Below are 15,943 nucleotides of genomic sequence, written 5' to 3'. Positions count from 1 at the left end.
GAAAACCCCAACACTAGCCAGGGATTCCCACCCCGGTCTTAGGTCACTGACTATAGTGTTGGCAGTTCTCTTGTGCGTAGGAAGCCATCGAAGCTCCAGATCTTGGTGTTCTTCATCGAATCATTCCTTTGTTTTTGGGTCTTCGTAAAAGGAAGGTGTTCTTTGAGTTCATTCTCCTAGATCCGCTTTGGGTTTCTCGGATCAGTATTCAGTCAAGTATTACTCTTCATCAGTAGGTTTTCTCCCAGCTTTCCATTTTGTCAAGCTTCTCAGATAGGATCACCAATCTTTCCTTGTGTGGCTTCCCATGTCTTCAAAATCACCTGAGTAACCATATAAATTAACTCCTTCAATATATTTTCCATATATATCTTGTAAGAAACTCCCATAAAAGAAGTAGACCTAATAGTTGTCTCCTGTGATATGAATACTCTTTTGGGCTTTTCCTGACTATATAATGGATTGGTCGGATTTATATGCCCAAATGAAATTATCCATCTACAATATAAATGCTCCTTTGGACCTTTACCGACTGTATAATATATCGGGTGGGTTTCTATTCTTGGGCAAAATTAATTGTCTGCAATATAAATGCTCCTTGGGGCTTTTCCTGACTGTATAATAGACCAGTCGGATTTATATGCTTGAAAGAAATTAACTATTTACAATATAAATGTTCTTTTGGCCTTTCCCGACTGTATAATAGACCGGTCGGATTTATATGTCCGAGCAAAATTAACTATTTGCACAATAAGTAATATGGATGCTAAAGTCCATGGTTAATCTCGAGGTGGATTTAAAGTCTCCGGTTCCCCTTAAAGGAGCATGTTCGGTCACCCTTTAAAGTTCCCAATCAACTACATGATGGTTTAAAGTCTCTGGTTCCCCTTAAGGAAGCATGTCTGGTCACTTCTTAAGGTCCTCGATCGACTAGATGGTGGTTTAAAGTCTCCAGTTCCCCTTAAGGAAGTTTGGTCACTCCTTAAGGTTCCCAATCGACTAGATTATCATTTAAAGTCTCTGGTTCCCCATAAGGAAGCATATCCGTTCACTCCTTTAGGTCCCCGATAGACTAGATGGTGTTTTAAAGTCTCATGTTCCCCTTAAGAAAACATGTATGGTCACTCCTTAAGGTCCACAATCGACCAGATGATGGTTTAAAGTCTCCGATTCCCCTTAACAAAGTCTGTCCTGTCACTCCTTAAGGTCCTCGATAGACTAGATGTTGTTTTAATGTCTTCGATTCCCCTTAAAGAAGCATGTTCGGTCACTTCTTAAGGTCCCCACTGTTGGAGTGTATACTGAAAGCCTAAGCTTTGTAAACATTCATTATGAATAAAGAATCACATTTGGTCAAATTGTCTACATTTAGTTGTAATTGTTCAAATAATTTATATTGTAGATAACATAGTATGTGGTGTCACATGCAGAAGATAATGTTATCAGTACCTTATAAATTATAAACAGTAGCTCACGACCAAAATGGAAAGGAACAAACCATTAGAAGGTCGTAGTGTAATTAGGTATTAGTTTATCTTGACTATATAATTACACTAGTACACTCAGAGTGTATTGAGTAGGACCATTTGAGGTCGTTTCTTTTATACTGAGTTTATAAAGGAACAAAGACCTCAGTTATTATGGAAGTGTGTACTCTTAATCCTAATATAATAACGAGCACATATATTTGATATTTATTTCTTTAATTTATCAATGGGTGAGATTTAGTTCGATGAATCAATAAGCCCGATAAGTTGGGAAATGATATCACTTATAGTGTGTGTTGTTGATTATAGAAGGAAACTGTGTCCTAGGGATACTAGGTTGATAATGTCCCCAAGAGGAGCTCATAAGGATTGTCATGTTAAACCCTGCAGGTGGACTTAGTCCGACATGACGATAAGGTTGAGTGGTAATACTCTTGGACTTAGATATTAATTAAATGAGTTGTCAGTAACTCACTTAATTAGTGGGCATTCGATATCTTAAACAAAGGGAGACTAACACACTCATAATAAGAAGGAGCCCAAGAATGTAATTTGGGATTGGTGCGGTAGTTCAATAATAGTTCTCTAGTGGAATGAATTATTATTGATAAAATTAAGTTGTGTGTTCGGGGCGAACACGGGATGCTTAATTTTATCGGGAGACCAAAACCAATTCCTCCTCTCGGTCCCTATCGTAGCCTCTTATTTATAAAGTACTATACCCACCTATACCCACCTTCTATACCCACCAATAAGGGGTCGGCCAAGCTAGCTTGGGAACCAAGCTAGGGGCGATTTTGGTGGCCGGCCTAGCTTGAACCCAAGCTAGTGGGGGCCGGCCAAATTAAATTAAAAAGGAATTTTAATTTTAATTTTTATTATGTGGAAGAAATAATTTATTAAAGAGAATTAAAATTAAAATATCTCTCTTGTAAAAGATCTACAAAAGATTAAAGAAAGAGATTAGATCTCTTTCCTTTTTTGTAGATTGGTGAGATATTTTATTTTCTCTTTAAAATTATCCACATGTTGATAAAATTAAAATTATAGAAATTTCCTTTTATCAACCATGAAGAGATTTTTAAAGATAAATTTTATTTTTAAAATTTCCGGAAACAAATTAGGAAGTTTTAATTTGTTGATTAAAACTTGTCTAATTTATTTCCTCTTGATGTGGCCGGACATTAGAGATTAATTGGGGAAATATTATTTTATTTTTCTCAATTAAATCATGTCAAGGGAATTAAGGAAATTTTATTGTAATTAAATTTCCTAATTTACCTAGGCCAAGGAATATAAAAGAAGGGGTGAGGGTGCCTTCACAAGATACAACCTCTATTATTTTCTCTCCCTCTTTTGTTCCTTGGTGTGGCCGGCCATCCTTTCCCTCTCTCCCTCTTGTGGTGGCCGAACCCCTCTCTTTCCTTGGAGCTCTTGTGGTGGCCGGATACTACTTGGAGAAGAAGAAGAAGAAGGAGAGGAAGCGAGCATCTCTTGGAGCTTGGTTAGTGTTTTGATTTTCTTCCTTGGTGAAGCTTCTTTCTTTGTGGCCGAACCTAGCTAGGAGGAGAAGAAGGTGGTTGGTGGTTTCTCATCTCGGAAGATCGTTGCCCACACAACGTCCGAGTTTAGAAGAGGAATACGGTAGAAGAGCAAGAGGTTTTTCTACAAGGTATAACTAGTAATTTTTTCTTTCCGCATCATACTAGTTATTTATCGAAATAATACCAAATACAAGAGGCTTACGTTCTAGAATTTCGAATATGTTTTTCGATGTTGTGTTCTTTTATTTTTTCTTTTCCTTGTGATTTGATTGTTCTCTTCGGTTAACATAAAGTTATTTTAGGAAATTAAATATTAGATTTCTATAAAAGGTTTTGTCTAGTCGGTGGTGGTTGCTCCCATATCCAAGAAGGCCATGTTCCTTGCCACGTCAGTACTGGGAACCGATTATGGAAATTAATATTTAATGGAATTAATAACTTAAGGTGATTTGGGTCAAACGTGTTAAGTTCCGCAGGAGATCCAAGTCAAAACCTAAAAGAACAAATAGATTAAGTTTTGGATCAAACGTGTTAAGTTCTGCAGGCGATCCAAAATTTAATTTAAAAGAACACATGGTAGCTAGGAAAAGGTTCAGACCTTTGTACAAAATTTTGTACAGTGGAACCTCTAGGCTTTCCGAGTAGCAACCAACAATTGGTATCAGAGCTAGGGTTTTGCCTCTGTGTATTTGGTATTAGGTTAATTATGCACATGTCCAACATAATTTAGGCAGGTTAATAGTAGGATGTGCTAACTTTGTGGATGCAGGATCCAACTATTATGGCTTTTAGTTATTATGTGTGTGATTGAACCCTTGGACATGTCAAGGGCATTTATATGTGTGTGCATGATTGTATTTAAATACAGCAGGAGCTGTATTTAGTTTTATTAGGATTTTATTTTTGATCTAGATACATGTACATTCCTTTTATGGAATATAGGATCAAAATGTAAAATTCTATTTATGTCACGGATCGAATCTTGCAACGCGTGGAACCTTCTAAGGACCAGAGGCGCAGCGGAACTAGGAGCAAGATGGATGCGACAGCTAGACCCGGTGGCGGTGGCCAAATATGGCAGCAGCTTGGGATGACAACACACGGAGGACAACTAGAGACAAAAGCCATAATAGTAGAAAATTAGATTTTCTATTTATTGCTTTTATATTGTGCTGTGTGTGGATGTTAGTTTACAAGTTTAGTAGGCTAGCATAGTTAAAATTCCTCATTTATAAATAACTAAGTGGGAGAGGGATTTTTAAGTAAATCCCATGGTCTCCATTACTGGTTTGTAAGTGATGCAAACAAGCTTGCGCGTTGGCTCTGAGTGCCTTCCTCCATAACGGATGAGCTTGTTTGTGGATCACTAGAACAGACTTCCATTTTGGATGACTATAGGAAGTTAATTAAGAGCGTGTGATCTTCCCCAACGGAAGGGGCATAATCTTATTAATGGACTTAGTGTCAAGTAGTGGTATACACTTAGACACATCTAATAGTATCCTCCCCATCGGAGTCACTGCTATTATTTGTGTGACCAAATGATACCAACTATTAATTTTATTTGTCAAAAAGTTAGGTTGACAAGATAATAAAATTAATGGGTTAAAACCCTCCTTTTACAAATGTTGAATTTGTATACGTTCACACTAACGTGGCATACAAAATTCACGGTGTTTTGAGGTGTTGGTTAATTTAAAATAGTATTGTTTGAGGAATCAATATTATTCTAAATTTAGAGTTCTGACAAAAAATTATTTGTGATTCTTAGGATGACTTTCAACCCACTGTCCATCATACTTCAACAGAATAGACTTACTGGACCTAATTACATAGATTGGAAAAGGAACCTGGACATTGTTCTAACTGCTGAAAGATATAAGTTTGTACTGACTGAGCCTTGCCCTGATACACCCAATGGTGAATCTACCCAAGAGGAGATTGAGAATCATAGGAAATGGGTAAAAGCAGATGAGATGGCGCGGTGTTTCATTGGCTTCAATGTCAAATGTATTGCAACATCAGCATCAAGATTTACCAACAGCCTATGATATTATGAACAATCTCAAGGAACTCTTTGGTCACCAGGATCGGGCCTCTAGGTAAGAAGCTATGAGAAAGATAATGATAGCCACCATGTAAGAGGGTACTCCTGTGAGGGATCATATCCTAAAGATGATGGCTTATCTGAATGAAATACAAATCCTTGGAGGAAAAATTGATGGGGAAACCCAGATCGATATGATCCTCCAAACGCTACCTAGAAGTTTTGAGCAGTTCCGCCTGAACTATAATATGAATAAGAAGATTTATTCATTAGCGGAACTACTGACAGAACTTCAAGCAGCAGAAGGATTATTTCGTCACAATGCTCAAATTCACTATATTGAAAATGGTTCTACTTCTAAACCGAGAGGAAAGAAGAAGAAGAAACAAGCTGGTTCAGCAAAGAAAGTGAATAAATCTCAGAGTACGGGATTTAAAGCTGGAGTGAAGAAGCCGAAGGGAAAGTGCTTCATCTGCAAGCAGGCAGGACATTGGAAGGCGGACTGTCCTCGTAGGAACCAAAACAAAGGTATATCTCATGCCCTAGTTGTTGAAACCTGTTTAGCGGTCTTATCTACTAGCACCTGGTGTGTAGATACGGGAGCCACTGATCATGTCTGCAATTCCTTGCAGGGGTTCCAGGAAACCCGACGACTATCTGAAGGAGAAATTACCGTCTACATGGGCAATGCTACTAAGGTGGCAGCTGTTGCAGTGGGAGACGTCTACTTATCTTTTAGTAGAAATAGAAATTTGGTTTTAAGAAATTGTCTTTATGTACCTAGTTTTAGAAAGAATTTAATTTCAGTTTCTAAACTGTTTCTAGATGGATATTCTGTTTCTTTCAGTAACGATGTAGTTATTAAAAGAAATAATGTGATTATCTGTTCTGGTGCATTGGTTGGCAATTTGTATACTTTAAATCCAATTTCTTCCACAAAGCAAAACATGGAAATTTATAACTCATCTTCTAATTCTAATAAGAGAAAAGAACCTTCGGAAATGAACCAAGCATATCTTTGGCATCTAAGGCTTGGTCATATTAACTTAAGTAGGATTCAGAGACTTATAGCCGATGGACTTTTGGGTTCATTAGAGTTGGAAAATTTTCCAACTTGTGAATCCTGCTTGGAAGGTAAAATGACCAAGAGGCCGTTCAAGGCCAAGGGGTATAGAGCCAAAGAAGTGTTAGAGTTGGTTCACTCTGATTTGTGTGGTCCTATGTCTATCCAGGCAAGAAGAGGTTTTGAATATTTTGTCTCTTTCATAGACGATTATTCAAGATATGGATACATTTACCTAATGCGCCGCAAGTCCGAGTGCTTTGATAAGTTCAAAGAGTACAAGGCTGATGTGGAGAAACGACTAGGAAAAAGTATCAAGACACTATGATCTGATCGTGGCGGCGAATACCTCTTAGGAGAGTTTAGGAATTACTTATCAGAGGCTGGGATTCAATCCCAATTGTCTACACCTGGAACACCCCAACAGAATGGTGTGGCAGAACGAAGGAATAGGACTCTTATGGAAATGGTTAGATCGATGATGAGTTATTCAGAATTACCAAATTCATTTTGGGGATATGCTCTGGAAACAGCAGTGTATGTTCTGAACTTAGTACCTTCTAAATCAGTTTCTTCTACTCCCATAGAATTGTGGAATGGGCGAAAACCCAGTCTAAGACATATTCGGATTTGGGGTAGTCCAGCACATGTGTTGAAACCAGATGCTGATAAGTTAGAATCTCGTACAGAAGTTCAAGTGTTTGTGGGATATCCCAAAGGAACGAAAGGAGGTTTATTTTATAGTCCTAAAGACCAGAAGGTCATTGTTAGCACCAATGCCTAGTTTTTAGAAGAAGACTATATAATGGATCACAAGCCCAGTAGTAAAGTTGTTTTAGAAGAACTAAGAGAGGACATGTCTACTTTAGTACCAACAGTACAAGATGAAGTACCACAAGAAACTGTAACACGTGTCACACATGATACACAACAACAGACAGTGCCTCGTCGTAGTGGGAGGGTTGTAAGGCAGCCTGAGAGATTCATGTTTTTGGGAGAGTCTTCGGACTTGATCCCGGGTAAAAATGAACCTGATCCCCGGACATATGATGAAGCACTCCAAGATATAGATGCAGCATCTTGGCAAAAGGCTATGAATTCTGAAATAGAGTCTATGTACTCTAATAAGGTCTGGGAGCTTGTAGAACCACCTGATGGTGTAAAAGCCGTTGGATGCAAGTGGATCTACAAAAGGAAAAGAGGGACAGACGGGAAGGTAGAAACCTTCAAAGCTAGGCTTGTTGCAAAAGGGTACACTCAGAAAGAGGGAATCGATTATGAGGAAACCTTTTCACCGGTAGCCATGCTTAAGTCTATCCGGATACTCTTATCCATTGCTGCTCATATGGATTATGAGATTTGGCAAATGGATGTCAAGACAGCTTTCCTTAATGGAAGTCTTGAAGAAAACATCCATATGAAGCAACCAGAAGGGTTCATTGAAAAAGGCAAAGAGCATCTAGTGTGCAAGCTCAATCGGTCCATTTATGGACTGAAGCAAGCTTCAAGATCTTGGAACATCCGGTTTAATGAAGTAATCCAGTCATATGGATTTATTCAAAGTCCGGATGAGTCTTGTGTATATAAGAAGTGTAACGGAAACGTGGTGGTATTTCTTGTACTATACGTAGATGATATTTTATTAATTGGTAACAATGTCAAGGTATTGTCAGACGTAAGGGTATGGTTGTCCAAACAATTTGATATGAAGGACTTAGTAGAGTGTGCACACATACTTGGGATCAAAGTAATAAGGGATCGCAAGAAAAGAATGTTGTGTATATCCCAAGCTTCATATATAGATACAATCCTTGCTCGTTTTAGCATGCAAGATTCCAAGAAAGGTTTCTTACCTTTCAGGCATGGAATAGCTCTATCTAAAGAGATGTCTCCCAAGACTTCAAAGGAGATAGAAGACATGAAAGCAGTTCCTTATGCCTTGGCTGTAGGAAGCCTTATGTATGCAATGCTATGTACGAGACCTGATATTTGTTTTGTCGTGGGCATGGTCAGCAGATATCAGAGTAACCCTGGACAAGGACATTGGACTGCGGTAAAGCATATATTAAAGTACCTGAGAAGGACTAGAGATTATATGCTAGTTTACCAAGTAGATGATTTACTTCCTGTGGGTTACACGGATTCAGATTTCCAATCAGATAGGGACAACAGTAAGTCTACATCAGGCTATGTGTTTACTTTAGGAGGTGGAGCCATTTCATGGAGGAGTGTTAAGCAGAAATGCGTTTCGGACTCAACCATGGAAGCAGAGTATGTAGCAGCCTCTGAGGCAGCTAAAGAAGCAGTATGGCTCAGGAACTTTCTAATGGACTTAGATGTGATTCCTGGTTTGCCCAAAATCATCACAATTTATTGTAATAATAGAGGTGCAGTTGCAAACTCGAAGGAACCACGAGCTCATAAGGCAAGTAAACATATAGAGCGCAAGTACCACCTGATACGAGATATCGTGAAGCGAGGAGAAGTTGTCATCGCCAAAATTGCATCAACGGATAACCTGGCAGATCCTTTCACTAAGGCCCTTCCGGCGAAAGCTTTTGATCGACATGTGGAGGGAATGGGAATCAGATGTATGGTAGAAGATATGACAGCTTAGTCATTAGTATAAGTGGGAGATTGTTGGAGTGTATACTGAAAGCCTAAGCTTTGTAAACATTCATTATGAATAAAGAATCACATTTGGTCAAATTGTCTACATTTAGTTGTAGTTGTTCAAATAATTTATATTGTAGATAACATAGTATGTGGTGTCACATGCAGAAGATAATGTTATCAGTACCTTATAAATTATAAACAGTAGCTCACGACCAAAATGGAAAGGAACAAACCATTAGAAGGTCGTAGTGTAATTAGGTATTAGTTTATCTTGACTATATAATTACACTAGTACACTCAGAGTGTATTGAGTAGGACCATTTGAGGTCGTTTCTTTTATACTGACTTTATAAAGGAACAAAGACCTCAGTTATTATGGAAGTCTGTGCTCTTAATCCTAATATAATAACGACCACATATATTTGATATTTATTTCTTTAATTTATCAATGGGTGAGATTTAGTTCGATGAATCAATAAGCCCGATAAGTTGGGAAATGATATCACTTATAGTGTGTGTTGTTGATTATAGAAGGAAACTATGTCCTAGAGATACTAGGTTGATAATGTCCCCAAGAGGAGCTCATAAGGATTGTCATGTTAAACCCTGCAGGTGGACTTAGGCCGACATGACGATAAGGTTGAGTGGTACTACTATTGGACTTAGATATTAATTAAATGAGTTGTCAGTAACTCACTTAATTAGTGGACATTCGATATCTTAAACACAGGGAGACTAACACACTCATAATAAGAAGGAGCCCAAGAATGTAATTTGGAATTGGTGCGGTAGTTCAATAATAGTTCTCTAGTGGAATGAATTATTATTGATAAAATTAAGTTGTGTGTTCGGGGCGAACACGGGATGCTTAATTTTATCGGGAAACCAAAACCAATTCCTCCTCTCGGTCCCTATCGTAGCCTCTTATTTATAGAGTACTATACCCACATATACCCACCTTCTATACCCACCAATAAGGGGCCGGCCAAGCTAGCTTGGGAACCAAGCTAGGGCCGGCCTAGGTATAAATTGGGGTGGCCGGCCCTATCTTGAACCCAAGATAGTGGGGGCCGGCCAAATTAAATTAAAAAGGAATTTTAATTTTAATTTTTATTATGTGGAAGAAATAATTTATTAAAGAGAATTAAAATTAAAATATCTCTCTTGTAAAAGATCTACAAAAGATTAAAGAAAGAGATTAGATCTCTTTCCTTATTTGTAGATTGGTGAGATATTTTATTTTCTCTTTAAAATTATCCACCTGTTGATAAAATTAAAATTATAGAAATTTCCTTTTATCAACCATGAAGAGATTTTTAAAGAGAAATTTTATTTTTAAAATTTCCGGAAACAAATTAGGAAGTTTTAATTTGTTGATTAAAACTTGTCTAATTTATTTCCTCTTGATGTGGCCGGCCATTAGAGATTAATTGGGGAAATATTATTTTATTTTTCTCAATTAAATCATGTCAAGGGAATTAAGGGAATTTTATTGTAATTAAATTTCCTAATTTACCTAGGCCAAGGAATATAAAAGAAGGGGTGAGGGTGCCTTCACAAGATACAACCTCTATTATTTTCTCTCCCTCTTTTGTTCCTTGGTGTGGCCGGCCATCCTTTCCCTCTCTTCCTCTTGTGGTGGCCGAACCCCTCTCTTTCCTTTGAGCTCTTGTGGTGGTCGGATACTACTTGGAGAAGAAGAAAAAGAAGGAGAGGAAGCGAGCATCTCTTGGAGCTTGGTTAGTGTTTTGATTTTCTTCCTTGGTGAAGCTTCTTTCTTTGTGGCCGAACCTAGCTAGGAGGAGAAGAAGGTGGTTGGTGGTTTCTCATCTCGGAAGATCGTTGCCCACACAACGTCCGAGGTTAGAAGAGGAATACGGTAGAAGATCAAGAGGTTTTTCTACAAGGTATAACTAGTAATTTTTTCTTTCCGCATCATACTAGTTATTTATGGAAATAATACCAAATACAAGAGGCTTACGTTCTAGAATTTCGAATATGTTTTTCGATGTTGTGTTCTTTTGTTTTTTCTTTTCCTTGTGATTTGATTGTTCTCTTCGGTTAACCTAAAGTTATTTTAGGAAATTAAATATTAGATTTCTATAAAAGGTTTTGTCTAGTCGGTGGTGGTTGCTCCCATATCCAAGAAGGCCATGTGCCTCGCCACGTCAGTACTGGGAACCGATTATGGAAATTAATATTTAATGGAATTAATAACTTAAGGTGATTTGGGTCGAACGTGTTAAGTTCCGCAGGAGATCCAAGTCAAAACCTAAAAGAACAAATAGATTAAGTTTTGGATCAAACGTGTTAAGTTCTGCAGGCGATCTAAAATTTAATTTAAAAGAGCACATGGTAGCTAGGAAAAGGTTCAGACCTTTATACAAAATTTTGTACAGTTGAACCTCTAGGCTTTCCGAGTAGCAACCAACACCCACTACAACAAAAACCCTCATAGACATCGGTTTTCCACCGATATCTATTACATTTTCGACCGATGTCTATGAAGGCGATGTAAAAGGTCTGTCATTTTAGACATCGGGTTAAAATCGATGTAGTATCACTTAACGACATCGGGTGAAAAACCGATGTAATATTATATGTTAATAACACCAGTTTTGGCAGCGGTATATGACCGATGTAATATTAGTTAATGACACCGATTTTGCAGCGATGGAAAACCGATGTAATATTAAGTTTGTTTAACAACACAAAGTCAATTTCCGAAACAGTGAAAAACCGATAAAATGCACCAATATTATTCTTACAACAGTATCCATAAAATACACAAATATTCACAAATTAGGCATATTTTTCTTCAACAGTATCCATAAAATATACAAATATTCACAAATTACATAAATATTCTTCTTACAACAGTATTCATAAAATACACAAATTCTTTTTACAACATCAAAAGGTAATAAATATTGTACACATCAAGGTAATATCCGCAATTTACATTCCATGCAAATGCATGCATCATCCAAAGTTTTCAAAAATCAAATACCTTTCATACTCAAATGTAATCTAGCATGCAATCAGCCCACTCGAACCGCACTTCATCAATTTCAACTCTGGAGTACTTGAGATTTGTAAACTGTAAAAATACATAAATAATATATTAGTCCCATGATGGGTACTCAGCATAACCATCTCATTTCACTGTAAAACAATGACATTTTCTAAAGCATAATGGCTGCACCTGGTTAGTCCCAAGACATCTGTCCATGGACTCATGACATAAGAGCATGGGTGCATTTGGTCCTCAGGAGTATTGATTTTTTTTTATTGCTGACTCATTATCATGCAAACCAAAAAAAATTAAAATAAGGAATGTAACAACTATCATCAAACATACCACACAAGATATTCTTGATGATTTACCAAACTTGACTGCTTCATCCTGTATTTGAGTGGCCAGCTCCCTCGTTGGTGACAAAATTAGTACAGTAGGACCCATCTTAGAATTATTATGATTGCGTTTGAGAACAACAAACCCTGGCATTAGAAAGCCTACTGTTTTTCCTGATCCTGTCTTTGCAATGGCCACAATGTCACTCCCCCTTAAGACAATTGACCATGACTGAGCCTGAATTGGTGTAGGAGCCGAGAAGCCGGCATGATGTATCTATGAAAGCAACAGACAAAAGAAGTTCAGTACCAAGAATGTGCAACACCACATCACAAAAACAAATGTTGCTCCATTACAGGTTGATATAAAACAAACACATATGGAACCAGGATTTCACCATACACCCTTTTCCTTTGTTTCCTTTGACATAAATGAGGGAAGAAGGATTGGGGGTTATATTTCCTCAATTTTGAGCCAAATCTACTTCCACCTTATTCGGGCAGAAAAGACATTATTCACATGTAATCAAGCTTAAATCCAACCGTATTTTTAATTTCTGTTTCTAACAAATATATTTTTGGAATTCCCTCCCTCTTTCCTTTCCTCCATAAACCAATAGTGAAATATTTTTTTCTCTCCAAAAGAAACCAATAGAGAAATATTTCTCTATCCTTTATATATAAAGTTTCTTCCATACCCCCTTTTCTTAGTTGTTTCATATGTTTGTTAAAAATTGAACCTTAAGTACAAACTATGCAAGAACAAAGTATATAACGACAGAATACTATGAGTTACCTCTTTAAGAATATCTGGTGGAAAACCAGTAGATTGAAATGTCATATATGGATATGGAGCAACATCTCCCTGTAAAAACATCAAAAGAAAGAGAGGTGTCTACCTTTCTCTTAGTATATTTTTTGAATAGGAAAAATCCTAAGTTCATAGTTCAAAATTAGTTTTCAATAAGTGAAAATTAACAACGAAATAAAAACAATAGAAACATAGTAGCTAAACCAACAAAAGAACCATATATACAAGCATAACCATGAAGCAAGATGCATACAGTTACAGTTATTTCATGCTGACTTCGATATGCTTCTGCAGTTGAAGCAGCTGGACCAGATTTTGCTAAACTTTGCTTGTGATGTTTCACTATGGATGGCTCTTGCACAAACTCAGTTGAATCAATGATTGAAGGATTACCAATGGATCGACTACCTACATACTGAAAGGTAAAGATTCATATCACCAAGACTGGCCTAACCTGAATATCAAGACAATGATAGTACTTTTTTATCCACCTAATAAAAGGAGGCACTTCATTGTCTGTAGAAGATGAACAAACATATAAGTTGCATCTTATGACACTCGTTTTAGCAGTGTACTACTCCCAATATCTACATATGCTGGGTAGACGATTGATATCATCATCAATAAGTAAGCATGGATCAATATATATATTAATGGTTCAACAACTCTGGAGATACTTGTTATCATCAATGAGCAGTGATAGACCATTTTTTACATCACTAGCAAGTATATATAGAACAGATCTGTTTTTTTTTAGACAGCATTAACCGCCTTAAGAGAGAAGGCATCACTGCCAATTGAAGCAAAGCCTTCTTACATTAAATACTTATCTTCCAATCTTTTCCAACACTCAGTGGTTAGTAAGGTATTCAATTTCTTTGGTTGCATCATATGAAAAAAAAGAGTGGTTACTTGAAGTAGTTCTCGATGCTCATGTCTAACCTTTCTCCTCGACACATTAACACATTATCGCATAATCTCTTCAATGTAAAAAATACCTAACAGAGATTCTGATTTGCATTCTCTTCAGGGACATCTAAAGGCGACTGTTGCTTAGGCTATTGCATGGATGAGCTCACTCCAGATCGTAGTTGTGAAGCAACCAAGGTCGGTGGTGGGTCCTCAGAGATCGAACGCTCATACTGGGTGACCTTGGTCTCCAGATTTTAGTAGTACAGGTAATCAGCGCTGCCATCGATCAGAGCCCGCCAAGGACTGGGAAGAGTTGGATCTGGCGGAGCATATCGTGGCCTCTTTGAGGGAGGAGAGTTGGGAACTGAAGATGTAGCCATTCCCCTTCTTCACTATGAAAATGAAAATCAACAAAAATCTTGTGAATCAAGAAAAACAAATGGATCAATGATAAATCATAAACCCTAGCAAATCACACGATGGTACAAGCATACCAAAAGCTAAGCAAAGATGCTGGTGGTTGGGTTAAACTAGGAATGTTCCCTACAAATAATCCCCAAAGGGCACACCGACCGACTATAAGAGAGATGACGAGGAATGCGCCGCGGCTTCGGCTACATCCGCGGTCCCTACCTCCCAATGGCCCTCTGCCGACCGAATGGAACGACGGAGAGTTGCTTAATCGAATAGCCGCCGACGCAGAATCCTAAATGACGGGAGAGTTATAGAAGCTGTCGCCGACGGGAACCTACCAGGGTCTAAAGGCGCTACCCCACTGCCTAGGTATCAATGCACTTATGCACCAAGACCTGCCCCTGCTCGATGTCCGCTCCCCTGCCAGACGACGAAGGAGCAGCCCCGAGGAGCCAAATCTGAGCACCAGCAGCGAAAATAGCAACGGAATCAAGAGCACCAGCAGTGAGCTGAGTCACTGCTTTGTCCCATGCTTCGTTAATTAAGTCAAATTCAATAAGGCGTCAATATGTATTGTTATCATAATAAAGCCTCTTTCGATTAGATTCCACTCTGACTTCAATTGGAATTATTACTTCACCTCTATAGACTAGGTGAAAAGGAGTAATCCCTGTGGCTTCTCTGGGAGTGGTATGATAGGCCCATAGTAGACTGGTAATTCATCCACCCAACTACCACCAACATGATCTAATTTAGTTTTGAGCCCTCTGATAATTTCTCTGTTGGTCACTTCGGCTTGTCCATTACTAAGTGGATATGACACAGAGGTGAAAGCTTATGTGATACCATAATTAGAACACCATTTTTTAATTTTCTTACCCTGAAACTGCCTTCCATTATCAGAAACTATTTTGTATGGAATACCAAATCTGCAAATAATGTGCTTCCATAAAAATTTGATAACTACATGTTCAATAATTCTAGCCAATGGCTCTGCTTTTACCCATTTAGAAAAATAATTGGTAGCTACTAATAAGAATCTCCTTTGAGCAGGTGCAAGAGGGAAAGACCCCACTATATCCATGCCTAATTGATCAAAAGGACAAGATACTATAGAAGTTTTCAATAATTCAGTGGGGTGATGAGAAATATTTTGATGTTTCTGACAAAATAAACATGTCCTCACAAGTTGGGCAGCTTCTGCTTGTAATGTAGGCCAAAAATATCCAGCTAATTATATTTTTTTAGCAAGAGATCGATCGCCCATATGGCTGCCACAAGAACCTTGATGCATTTCTTGTAAGATATACTGTATATCATCTGATCCAACACACTTAAGTAAAGGAGTAGAGAAGACCCTTTTATATAGATGATCTCCAATCATAGTATACTGGCTTGCCCTCTTCTTGAATAGCCGAGCTTGTTCGATATCACTGGATAGAATTCCTTGCTATAAAAATAGAATGATAGGTGTTCTCCAATCACTTTGGATTTCTAGATTGGCTTGTCTCAATACAAGATACTAATAATATTTGCTCTACCGGTCTATCCAAATCCCAAGGTATAATGGTAGAAGCTAATTTAGCTAATTCATCTGCTGCTTGATTGTCTGCTCGGGGGATTTTCTTTATACTTACTTCATGAAATTTAGCTTTTAATTTGTCGAGATTCTCTACATATAACTTGAGTCATTCA

The sequence above is a fragment of the Zingiber officinale genome, chromosome 10A, assembly GCF_018446385.1.
Source record: "Zingiber officinale cultivar Zhangliang chromosome 10A, Zo_v1.1, whole genome shotgun sequence".
Classification (NCBI taxonomy): Eukaryota; Viridiplantae; Streptophyta; class Magnoliopsida; order Zingiberales; family Zingiberaceae; genus Zingiber; species Zingiber officinale.
Note: the sequence above shows the minus strand (reverse complement) of the source record.